Below are 14,051 nucleotides of genomic sequence, written 5' to 3' on the forward strand. Positions count from 1 at the left end.
AGTTATGGGCACAGCCAGCACATTCTCTGAACCCTAAAATGAGCAGACTCTATATCTCCTGGTTATATATCGATTTACCCAGCCAGTCCAGAGTCAGTGCCCCAAACTGAGGAGACTCTAAATGTCCTGGTTACATATATTTATTTAACCAGCCAATACAGAGTCAGCATTGACTTTATGCTGGCTGACTAATTTCAAAACAACAGGAGATTTAGAGTGTCCTCAGTCAGGGGCACTGTCTGTGTGCTGTCTGTTTAAATATATATAACCAGAAATTTAGAGTCTCATCAGTTAAGGCACTGACTCTGTGCTGTCTGGTTAATTATATATAACCAGGAGATTTAGAGTCTCCTCAGTTTCTGGTACTGACATTCTCCTGGCTGTGTGTATATATACACACTGAGGACACTCTAAATCTCCTGTTGTTTTGAAATTAGTCAGCCAGCATATATATATATTCATCCATCACATAGTCTGAACCCTAAACTGATGCGACTCTAAATCTCCTGATTATATATATTTATTTAACCCGCCAGCCTCAGTCAGTGCCCGACAATAAGCAGTCTCTAAATCTCCTGGTTATGTATATTTATTTAGTCAGCCAGAACAGAGTCAGTGCCCCAAAATGAGGAGACTCTAAATCTCCTGGTTGTATATATTTAAACAGCAGAACAGAGTCAATGCTCTTAACTGAGGTGATTCTAAATCGCCATGCATTTATCTATACAGCACATAGTCTGTCCACTAAAGTGAGGAAACTGTAAATCACCTAGTTATATAAATGTATTTAACCCGCCAGCCCATAGTCCGTGCCCTAAGTTTAGGAGACTCTAAACCTCCTGGTTACATTTAATTAACCAGCTCATTATATATATTAAACAGACAGAACAAAGTCAGTGCCCATAACTGAGTAGAGTCTCAATCTCCTGATTACGCATACTTAAATACACAGCACAGAGTCAGTGCCCTAGAATGAGCAGACTCCAAATCTTCTGGTTATATATATTAGACCAACCAGCACAGAGTCACTGCCCTAAACTGTGGAGAATTTAAATCTCCTGGATATACATGTTTATTTAGCCATCCAGCACAGAGTTTGTGCCATAGACTGAGGAGAATCTGAATCTAATGGTTTATTTATTAGACCAACCAGCACAGAGTCACTGCCCTAAACTGTGGAGAATTTAAATTTCTTGGATATACATGTTTATTTAGCCATGCAGCACAGAGTCCGTGCCCTAGACTGAGGAGATTCTGAATCTCCTGGTTATATATATTTATTTAACTAGACAGCAAAAATTCAGTGCCTCAAATAGAGGAGAATCTAAATCTCCTGGTTATGTATATTTATTTTACCAGCCAACAGGGAGTCAGTGCCCAAGAATGAGCAGGCTTTAAATCTCCTGGTTATGTATATTTATTTAATCAGCCAGCATAGAACCAGTGCCCTAACATGAGCAGACTCCATATCCCCCGGTTATATATCTTTAACCAGCCAGCACAGAGTCAATGGTCTAAGTTGAAGTGACCCCAAATCTCCTGGATGTATCCATTTATTTAACCAGCCACCACACAGTCAGTGCGCTAAACTGAGGAGACTCTTCTTTCGACTGTGACGTCGAGGAATGGACAACGGAGAACTACAAACTTGCATATACGAAAACTGACAAACACAGACCAAATACTTGACGACACCAGCAACCATCCCAACACACACAAACAAAGCTATATCAGAATGCTATTCCAATGAGCCACCACACACTGCAGCACAGACGAACTTCGGAAAACAGAGGAGAATCACCGATACAACGTATTCAAGAAGAATGGATACCCAAAGAAATAGTGCTCAGATTCCTCAAGAAGAAACCACGACAAGCAGACCAAACACAGCCAGAAACCCTAACCCCCTGACCATACATCAAAGAAGTTTCAGAAATGACAGCAAGACTACGAAGACCCCTCGGAATCCTAGTAGCATACAAACACAACAACACTCTCAAACTAAAACTAACAAAATGAAAAGACTCAGTACATCACATGGACAAAACAAACGTCTTCTACAAAATTCCATGCAAGGACTGCCACAAGCACTTTGTAGGACAAACTGGAAGAAAGTTAGCCACCAGGATACTCGAACACCAGCTAGCCACAAAAAGACACGATCCTCTCTGCCTCATAACCCTACACACGGATGTTAAAAATCACAATTTCGACTGGAACAACACATCTATCCTGGGACAGGGTAAGCAAAGACATAACAGATAAATCCTAGAAGCCTGGCACTCCAACCTCAACGCCATAAACAAACACATATATCTCGATGACATCTATCAACCCCTCAGAAAACTAACAGGAAATGATATCACCACAAACCCCAGAAAACCCATCCAGGAGAAAGATAAAAATAGAAAGCAGGAGACAACAGCTTCGGTTCACTTGGAGATCGCCACTGATGTTACCTAGCCAGGTAATGAAACGTCTGAATATCAAACCTACACCTCAGCGAGCAAATCTACACCCTTGTTAAATAATTAGATGTAACCAGGACTTTTAGTGTCTCCTCAGTCAAGGGCACTGACTCTGTGCTGGATAGTTAAACAAACATGTATATCCAGGAGATTTAAATTCTCCACAGTTTAGCGCACTGCCTCTGTGCTGGCTGGTTAAATAAATATATAATCAGGAGATATAGAGTCTGCTCATTCCAGGGCACTGACTCTATGCTGTGTATTTTAACCAGGAGATTTGGACTCTACTCAGTTATGGGCACTGACTCTATTATGTCTGTTTAATATATATAATGAGCTGGTTAATTAAATATAACCAGGAGATTTAGAGTCTCCTGATTTTTGGGAACTGACTGTGTGGTGGCTGGTTCAAATTTGTATAAGCAAGATATTTAGAGTCTCCTCAGTTTGGGTCACTGACTCTGTGCTGGCTGGTTAAATAAATAGATACCACCAGGTGATTTAGAGTCTCTAGTGTAGGGCACTGACTGTGTATTGGCTGGTTTAATATATATAACCAGGAGATTTAGAGTCTCTTCAGTTTAGGGCACAGACTATGTGCTGAAGTTATAAATACATATAAACTACCAGGAGATTTAGAGTCTCCTCAGTTTAGGGCACTGAATTTCTACTGGCTAGTTAAATAAATATGTAAAACAACGAGATTCCGATTCTCCTCAGTTTAGAGCACTGACTCTGTGCTGGATGGTTAAATAAACAAGTACAAGGAGGTTTAAATTCTCCACAATTTAGGGAACTGACTCTGTGAGAGCTGGTTAAATAAATAGATACAACCAGGAGATTTCGAGTCTCCTCAGTTTCGGGCACTGACTGTGTGTTGGATCGTTTAATATATACAACCAGAAGATTTAGAGTTTTCTCCGTTTAGGGCACTGACTTTCTGCTGGTGAGTTTAATAAATATATACAACCAGGACATTTAGAGTCTGCTCATTTTAGAGCACTGATTCTGTGATGTCTGGTTAAATATATGTAACCATAATATCTTTAGACTCCTCAGATTAGGGCACTGACTGTGGGCTGGCGGGTTAACTAAATTTATATATCTAGTAGATTTACAGTCTCCTCAGTTTAGGGCACTGACTCTGTGCTGCCTGGTTAAATAAATGACAGCCAGACTACTAAGACCCCTCGGAATCCCAGTAGCACACAAAACCAACAACACTCTCAAACAAAAACTAACAAACCTAAAAGACCCAGTACATCCCATGGACAAAACCAACGTTGTCTGCAAAAATCCCATGCCAGGACTGCCACAAACACTACGTAGGAAAAACAGGAACGAAGTTAGCCACTAGGATAGATGAACACCAGCTAGCCACAAAAAGACGCGACCCTCCCTCCCTCGTAGCCCTACACACGGATGAAAAATAAAATACCATTTCGACATGGGACAACACATTTATCCTGGGACAGACTAAGCACAGACATGTCAGATAATTCCTAGAGGCCTGGCACTCCAACCACAACGCCATAAACAAACAAATAGATCTATTTCCGCCAACTCCAAACAGACCCCACCACCAAGGATATATTTCCCTCCCCACCCCTATCAGCGTTCCGGAAAGACCACTTCCTCCGTGACTCCCTCGTCAGATTCTCACCCGACACCAACCCAACCTCCACTCCCGGCATCTTCCCCTGCAACCGCAAGAAGTGCAAAACTTGCGCCCACACCTCCCCCCTCACTTCCTTCCAAGGCCCCAAGGGATCCTTCCATATCCATCAGAAATTCACATGCACCTCCACACACATCACTTACTGCACACAATGTGGCCTCCTGTACGTTGGGGAGACAAGCCGTCTACTTGCGGAACGTTTCAGGGAACACCTCTGGGACACCTGCACCAACCAACCCAACCGCCCCTTGGCTGAACCCTTTAACTCCCACTCCCACTCCGTCAAGGACATGCAGGTCCTTGGCCAACTCCCTCGCCAGACCATGGCAACACGACGCCTGGAGAAGACCGCCTCATCTTCTGCCTAGGAACCCTCCAACCACAAGGGATGAATGCAGATTTCTCCAGCTTTCTCATTTCCCCTCCCCCAGCTTTTCTCAGTCTCAACCCTCAGACTCATCACCACTTTCTTGACCTGCAATTTTCTTCCCAACCTTCCCCCCCACCCCTCTCCAGCCTATTACCCTCACTTTAACCTCCTTCCCCCTATCGTATTCCCAGACCCCCTCCCCCAACTCACTCCCGCCTACCTTTCATCTTAGCCTGCTTGGCACACCCTGCTCATTCCTAAAGAGGGGCGTATAACCGAAACGTCGATTCTCCTGTTCCTTTGATACTACCTGACCTGCTGCGCTTATTCAGCAACACATTTTTAAGCTCTGATCTCCAGCATCTGCAGTCCTCACTTTTTCCACATAGATCTAGATACCTTCTATCAATCCCTCAGAAAATGAACAGGAATGACACCACCACACACCCCAGAAACCCCCTCCAGGAGAATGATATAAATAGAAAGTTGGAGACAACAGCTTCGCTTCACTTGGAGGTCGCCATCGATGATGTTAACGAGGTAATGAAACATCCGGATATCAAACGTAGCGAGCAAATCTACACCCTGCTTAAATAAATATATGTAACCAGGACTTTTAGTGTTTCCTCAGTCAAGGGCACTCACTCTGTGCTGTCTGTTTACATATATATATATATATATATATATATATGTATGAAACCACGAGATTCAGAATCACCTCAGTCTATGGCACGGACTCTGTGATGGATGGTTAAATAAACATGCACATCCAGGAGATTTACATACTCCTCAGTTTGGCACACAGACTCTGTGCTGGCTAGTTAAATAGATGGATACAACCAGGAGATGTAGAGTCTCTAGTTTAGGGCACTGAATGCGTGTTGGCTGGTTAATATATACATAACCAGGAGATTGAGTCTTCTCAGTTTAGGGCACTGACTTTCTTTTGGTGAGTTAAATAAATATATACAACCAGGACATTTAGAGTCTCCTCAGTTAAGGGCACTGATTCTGTGATGTCTGGTTAAATATATATAACAAGAATATTTATAGACTCCACAGATTAGGGCACTGACTCTGTGCTGCCTGGTTATTTAGGATTGCGAGGATGATTCAAGAGAAGAGTGAAAGTAATAGGGTGGTTGTTATGGGGGCCTTTAACTTTCTTGATATTGATTGGGAAAGCTATAGCTCAAGTTCGTTAGATGGGTCAGTGTTTGTCCAATGTGTGCAGGAGGGTTTCCTGACACAATATGTCGATTGGCCAACAAGAGGTGAGGCCATACTGGATTTGGTTTTGGGTAACGAACCAGGCCAGGTGTTAGAATTAGAGGTAGGTGAGCACTTTGGGGACAGTGACCACAATTCGGTGACTTTTACTCTAGTGATGGAGAGGGATAAGAGTGCACTACAGGGCAAGAGTTATAGCTGGGGGCAGGGAAATTATGATGCGGTGAGGCATGACTTAGGATGTGTGGCCTGGAAAAGTAAGCTTCAAGGCAAGGGTGTAATTGATATGTGGAGCTTGTTCAAGGAGCAAATATTGAGTGTCCTTGATAAGTATGTACCCGTCAGACAGGGAGGAAAGGGTCGTGTGAGGGAGCCGTGGTTTACTAAGGAATTGGAATCCCTTGTTAAAAGGAAGAGGGCGGCCTATGTAAAGATGAGGCGTGAAGGTTCAACTGGGGCGATTGAGAGTTATAAGGTAGCCAGGAAGGACCTGAAGAGAGAGCTAAGAGCAGCAAGGAGGGGACATGAAAGGTCCTTAGTTGGTAGGATTAGGGAAAACCCTAAGGCTTTCTATAGGTATGTCATGAATAAAAGAATGACTAGGGTAGGAATAGGTCCAGTCAAGGATAGTAGTGGGAAGTTGCGTGTGGAGGCTGAAGAGATTGGGGAGACACTGAATGAATACTTTTCGTCAGTATTCACTGAGGAACAGGACATTGTTGTCAGTGTGAATACTGAGTCACAATTAAGTAGAATGGATGGCTTTGAGGTATGTAGAGAAGAGGTGTTGGAAATCCTGGAAAGGGTGAAAAATAGATAAGTCCCCTGGGCCTGATGGCATTTATCCTAGGATTCTCTGGGAAGCAACGGAGGAGATTGCAGAGCCATTGGCCTTGATTTTTATGTCCTCGTTGTCTACAGGAGTAGTGCCAGAAGATTGGAGGTTAGCAAATGTGGTTCCCTTGTTTAAGAAGGGGAGTAGGGATAACCCTAGTAACTATAGGCCGGTGAGTGTCACTTCTGTTGTGGGTACAATCTTAGAGAGAATTGTAAGGGATAGGATTTATGAACATCTGGATAGGAATAATGCGATCAAGGATAGTCAGCATGGTTTTGTGAAGGGCAGGTCATGCCTCCACAAATCTTATTGAATTCTTTGAGAAGGTGAGTAAGGAGGTGGACGAGGGGAAAGCAGTAGATGTGGTGTATATGGATTTTAGTAAAGCGTTTGATAAGTTTCCCCATGGTAGACTACTACAAAAAATACGGAGGTATGACATTGAGGGTGAGTTGGAGGTTTGGATTAGGAGTTGGCTGGCTGGAAGAAGACAGAGGGTAGTAGTTGATGGCAAAGGTTCATCTTGGAGTGCTGTAACTAGCGGTGTTCCGCAAGGATCTGTTTTGGGACCATTGCTGTTTGTCATTTTTATAAATGACCTGGAGGAGGGGTTAGAAGGTTGGGTGAACAAGTTTGCGGATGATACGAAAGTCGGAGGAGTGGTAGACAGTGAGGAAGGATGTGGCAGGTTACAGTGGGATATAGATAAGCTGCAGAACTGGGCAGAAAGGTGGCAAATGGAGTTCAATGTAGCTAAGTGTGAGGTGATTCATTTTGGTAAGAGTAATAAAAAGATGGGGTACTGGGCTTACGGTCGGATACTTGGTAGTGTGGATGAGCAGAAAGATCTTGGTGTCCATGTACACAAATCTTTGAAAGTTGCCACCCAGGTAAATAGTTCGGTGAAGAAGGCATATGGCGTACTGGCTTTTATTGGTAGAGGAATTGAGTTCCGGAGCACTGAGGTAATTTTGCAGTTGTATAAGACACTGGTGCGGCCGCATCTGGAGTATTGTGTGCAGTTTTGGTCCCCATACTATAGGAAGGATGTGGAGGCACTGGAACGGGTGCAGAGGACGTTAACCAGGATGTTGCCTGGTATGGTAGGAAGATCGTATGAGGAAAGGCTGAGGCACTTGGGGCTGTTTCCATTGGAGAAAAGAAGGTTTAGGGGTGACTTGATAGAGGTGACAAAGATGATTAGGGGTTTAGATAGGGTCGACAGTGAGAATCTTTTTCCACGTATGGAGTCAGCTATTACAAGGAGGCATAGCTTTAAATTAAGGGGGGGGGGGGGGGGGTAGGTATAGGACACATGTAAGGGGTAGGTTCTTTACTCAGCGAGTCGTGAGTTCATGGAATGCCCTGCCAGTAGCAGTGGTGGACTCTCCTTCATTATGGGCATTTAAACGTGCATTGGATAGGCATATGGAGGATAGTGGGCTAGTGTAGGTTAGGTGGGCTTGGATCGGCGCAACATCGAGGGCCAAAGGGCCTGTTCTGCGCTGTATTCTTCTTTCTATGTTCTATATAATTAGATAGAAACAGGAGATTTAGTGTCTCGTCAGTTTAGGGCATTGATTCTATGCTGGCTGATTAAATAAACATATATAACCAGGGCATTTTGAATCTCCTAGTGGACTGACTCTTTGCTGAGTATTTAAATATACATAACCAGGAGATTTCGAGTCTATTCAGTTATTGGCACTGACTCTGTTCTGTCTGTTTAGCATATGTAATGAGCTGGTTAATTAAATATTATCAAGAGATTTATAATCTCCTCATTTTCGAGAACTGACTGTATGGTGGCTGATTAAAACTTTTTTAACCAGAGTATTTTGAGTCTCCTCTGTTTGCGGCACTGACTCTGTGCTGGCTGGTTAATTGTATATAACCAGGACGCTTTGAGCCTCCTCAGTTTCGGGCACTGACTGTGTGGTGTCTTGTTCAAATTTATATAACCAAGTTATTTAGAGTCTCCTCAGTTTGGGTCACTCCTCAAATGCGTGCGTGAGAGAGCGAATGCGCGCGCGCGAGCGAGAGCGAATGCGCGCGCGCGAGCGAGAGCGAATGCGCGCGCGCGCGAGCGAGAGAGAGAGAGAGCGCGCTCTCTCGCTCGCGCGCGCGCGCATTCGCTCGCTCGCGCGCATTCGCTCTCTCACGCACGCATTTGAGGAGTGACCCAAACTGAGGAGACTCTAAATAACTTGGTTATATAAATTTGAACAAGACACCACACAGTCAGTGCCCGAAACTGAGGAGGCTCAAAGCGTCCTGGTTATATACAATTAACCAGCCAGCACAGAGTCAGTGCCGCAAACAGAGGAGACTCAAAATACTCTGGTTAAAAAAGTTTTAATCAGCCACCATACAGTCAGTTCTCGAAAATGAGGAGATTATAAATCTCTTGATAATATTTAATTAACCAGCTCATTACATATGCTAAACAGACAGAACAGAGTCAGTGCCAATAACTGAATAGACTCGAAATCTCCTGGTTATGTATATTTAAATACTCAGCAAAGAGTCAGTCCACTAGGAGATTCGAAATGCCCTGGTTATATATGTTTATTTAATCAGCCAGCATAGAATCAATGCCCTAAACTGACGAGACACTAAATCTCCTGTTTCTATCTAATTATATAGAACATAGAAAGAAGAATACAGCGCAGAACAGGCCCTTTGGCCCTCGATGTTGCGCCGATCCAAGCCCACCTAACCTACACTAGCCCACTATCCTCCATATGCCTATCCAATGCACGTTTAAATGCCCATAATGAAGGAGAGTCCACCACTGCTACTGGCAGGGCATTCCATGAACTCACGACTCGCTGAGTAAAGAACCTACCCCTAACATGTGTCCTATACCTTCCCCCCCCCCCCCCCCCCTTAATTTAAAGCTATGCCTCCTTGTAATAGCTGACTCCATACGTGGAAAAAGATTTTCACTGTCGACCCTATCTAAACCCCTAATCATCTTTGTCACCTCTATCAAGTCACCCCTAAACCTTCTTTTCTCCAATGGAAACAGCCCCAAGTGCCTCAGCCTTTCCTCATACGATCTTCCTACCATACCAGGCAACATCCTGGTTAACGTCCTCTGCACCAGTTCCAGTGCCTCCACATCCTTCCTATAGTATGGGGACCAAAACTGCACACAATACTCCAGATGCGGCCGCACCAGAGTCTTATACAACTGCAAAATTACCTCAGTGCTCCGGAACTCAATTCCTCTACCAATAAAAGCCAGTACGCCATATGCCTTCTTCACCGAACTATTTACCTGGGTGGCAACTTTCAAAGATTTGTGTACATGGACACCAAGATCTTTCTGCTCATCCACACTACCAAGTATCCGACCGTAAGCCCAGTACCCCATCTTTTTATTACTCTTACCAAAATGAATCACCTCACACTTAGCTACATTGAACTCCATTTGCCACCTTTCTGCCCAGTTCTGCAGCTTATCTATATCCCACTGTAACCTGCCACATCCTTCCTCACTGTCTACCACTCCTCCGACTTTCGTATCATCCGCAAACTTGTTCACCCAACCTTCTAACCCCTCCTCCAGGTCATTTATAAAAATGACAAACAGCAATGGTCCCAAAACAGATCCTTGCGGAACACCGCTAGTTACAGCACTCCAAGATGAACCTTTGCCATCAACTACTACCCTCTGTCTTCTTCCAGCCAGCCAACTCCTAATCCAAACCTCCAACTCACCCTCAATGTCATACCTCCGTATTTTTTGTAGTAGTCTACCATGGGGAAACTTATCAAACGCTTTACTAAAATCCATATACACCACATCTACTGCTTTCCCCTCGTCCACCTCCTTACTCACCTTCTCAAAGAATTCAATAAGATTTGTGGAGGCATGACCTGCCCTTCACAAAACCATGCTGACTATCCTTGATCGCATTATTCCTATCCAGATGTTCATAAATCCTATCCCTTACAATTCTCTCTAAGATTGTACCCACAACAGAAGTGACACTCACCGGCCTATAGTTACTAGGGTTATCCCTACTCCCCTTCTTAAACAAGGGAACCACATTTGCTAACCTCCAATCTTCTGGCACTACTCCTGTAGACAACGAGGACATAAAAATCAAGGCCAATGGCTCTGCAATCTCCTCCGTTGCTTCCCAGAGAATCCTAGGATAAATGCCATCAGGCCCAGGGGACTTATCTATTTTTCACCCTTTCCAGGATTTCCAACACCTCTTCTCTACATACCTCAAAGCCATCCATTCTACTTAATTGTGACTCAGTATTCACACTGACAACAATGTCCTGTTCCTCAGTGAATACTGACGAAAAGTATTCATTCAGTGTCTCCCCAATCTCTTCAGCCTCCACACGCAACTTCCCACTACTATCCTTGACTGGACCTATTCCTACCCTAGTCATTCTTTTATTCCTGACATACCTATAGAAAGCCTTAGGGTTTTCCCTAATCCTACCAACTAAGGACCTTTCATGTCCCCTCCTTGCTGCTCTTAGCTCTCTCTTCAGGTCCTTCCTGGCTACCTTATAACTCTCAATCGCCCCAGTTGAACCTTCACGCCTCATCTTTACATAGGCCGCCCTCTTCCTTTTAACAAGGGATTCCAATTCCTTAGTAAACCACGGCTCCCTCACACGACCCTTTCCTCCCTGTCTGACGGGTACATACTTATCAAGGACACTCAATATTTGCTCCTTGAACAAGCTCCACATATCAATTACACCCTTGCCTTGAAGCTTACTTTTCCAGGCCACACATCCTAGGTCATGCCTCACCGCATCATAATTTCCCTGCCCCCAGCTATAACTCTTGCCCTGTAGTGCACTCTTATCCCTCTCCATCACTAGAGTAAAAGTCACCGAATTGTGGTCACTGTCCCCAAAGTGCTCACCTACCTCTAATTCTAACACCTGGCCTGGTTCGTTACCCAAAACCAAATCCAGTATGGCCTCACCTCTTGTTGGCCAATCGACATATTGTGTCAGGAAACCCTCCTGCACACATTGGACAAACACTGACCCATCTAACGAACTTGAGCTATAGCTTTCCCAATCAATATCAAGAAAGTTAAAGGCCCCCATAACAACCACCCTATTACTTTCACTCTTCTCTTGAATCATCCTCGCAATCCTAAATAACCAGGCAGCACAGAGTCAGTGCCCTAATCTGTGGAGTCTATAAATATTCTTGTTATATATATTTAACCAGACATCACAGAATCAGTGCCCTTAACTGAGGAGACTCTAAATGTCCTGGTTGTATATATTTATTTAACTCACCAAAAGAAAGTCAGTGCCCTAAACTGAGAAGACTCAATCTCCTGGTTATGTATATATTAACCAGCCAACACGCATTCAGTGCCCTAAACTAGAGACTCTACATCTCCTGGTTGTATCCATCTATTTAACTAGCCAGCACAGAGTCTGTGTGCCAAACTGAGGAGTATGTAAATCTCCTGGATGTGCATGTTTATTTAACCATCCATCACAGAGTCCGTGCCATAGACTGAGGTGATTCTGAATCTCGTGGTTTCATACATATATATATATATATATATATATATATATATATATATATGTAAACAGACAGCACAGAGTGAGTGCCCTTGACTGAGGAAACACTAAAAGTCCTGGTTACATATATTTATTTAAGCAGGGTGTAGATTTGCTCGCTACGTTTGATATCCGGATGTTTCATTACCTCGTTAACATCATCGATGGCGACCTCCAAGTGAAGCGAAGCTGTTGTCTCCAACTTTCTATTTATATCATTCTCCTGGAGGGGGTTTCTGGGGTGTGTGGTGGTGTCATTCCTGTTCATTTTCTGAGGGATTGATAGAAGGTATCTAGATCTATGTGGAAAAAGTGAGGACTGCAGATGCTGGAGATCAGAGCTTAAAAATGTGTTGCTGAATAAGCGCAGCAGGTCAGGTAGTATCAAAGGAACAGGAGAATCGACGTTTCGGTTATACGCCCCTCTTTAGGAATGAGCAGGGTGTGCCAAGCAGGCTAAGATGAAAGGTAGGCGGGAGTGAGTTGGGGGAGGGGGTCTGGGAATACGATAGGGGGAAGGAGGTTAAAGTGAGGGTAATAGGCTGGAGGGTAATAGGCTGGGGGAAGGTTGGGAAGAAAATTGCAGGTCAAGAAAGTGGTGATGAGTCTGAGGGTTGAGACTGAGAAAAGCTGGGGGAGGGGAAATGAGAAAGCTGGAGAAATCTGCATTCATCCCTTGTGGTTGGAGGGTTCCTAGGCAGAAGATGAGGCGGTCTTCTCCAGGCGTCGTGTTGCCATGGTCTGGCGAGGGAGTTGGCCAAGGACCTGCATGTCCTTGACGGAGTGGGAGTGGGAGTTAAAGGGTTCAGCCAAGGGGCGGTTGGGTTGGTTGGTGCAGGTGTCCCAGAGGTGTTCCCTGAAACGTTCCGCAAGTAGACGGCTTGTCTCCCCAACGTACAGGAGGCCACATTGTGTGCAGTAAGTGATGTGTGTGGAGGTGCATGTGAATTTCTGATGGATATGGAAGGATCCCTTGGGGCCTTGGAAGGAAGTGAGGGGGGAGGTGTGGGCGCAAGTTTTGCACTTCTTGCGGTTGCAGGGGAAGATGCCGGGAGTGGAGGTTGGGTTGGTGTCGGGTGAGAATCTGACGAGGGAGTCACGGAGGAAGTGGTCTTTCCGGAACGCTGATAGGGGTGGGGAGGGAAATATATCCTTGGTGGTGGGGTCTGTTTGGAGTTGGCGGAAATAGATCTATTTGTTTGTTTATGGCGTTGTGGTTGGAGTGCCAGGCCTCTAGGAATTATCTGACATGTCTGTGCTTAGTCTGTCCCAGGATAAATGTGTTGTCCCATGTCGAAATGGTATTTTATTTTTCATCCGTGTGTAGGGCTACGAGGGAGGGAGGGTCGCGTCTTTTTGTGGCTAGCTGGTGTTCATCTATCCTAGTGGCTAACTTCGTTCCTGTTTTTCCTACGTAGTGTTTGTGGCAGTCCTGGCATGGGATTTTTGCAGACAACGTTGGTTTTGTCCATGGGATGTACTGGGTCTTTTAGGTTTGTTAGTTTTTGTTTGAGAGTGTTGTTGGTTTTGTGTGCTACTGGGATTCCGAGGGGTCTTAGTAGTCTGGCTGTCATTTATTTAACCAGGCAGCACAGAGTCAGTGCCCTAAACTGAGGAGACTGTAAATCTACTAGATATATAAATTTAGTTAACCCGCCAGCCCACAGTCAGTGCCCTAATCTGAGGAGTCTAAAGATATTATGGTTACATATATTTAACCAGACATCACAGAATCAGTGCTCTAAAATGAGCAGACTCTAAATGTCCTGGTTGTATATATTTATTAAACTCACCAGCAGAAAGTCAGTGCCCTAAACGGAGAAAACTCTAAATCTTCTGGTTGTATATATTAAACGATCCAACACACAGTCAGTGCCCGAAACTGAGGAGACTCGAAATCTC

The sequence above is a fragment of the Chiloscyllium plagiosum genome, unplaced genomic scaffold, assembly GCF_037043375.1.
Source record: "Chiloscyllium plagiosum isolate Xiang-an unplaced genomic scaffold, Cpla_swu_hap1 HiC_scaffold_82, whole genome shotgun sequence".
Lineage (NCBI taxonomy): Eukaryota > Metazoa > Chordata > Chondrichthyes > Orectolobiformes > Hemiscylliidae > Chiloscyllium > Chiloscyllium plagiosum.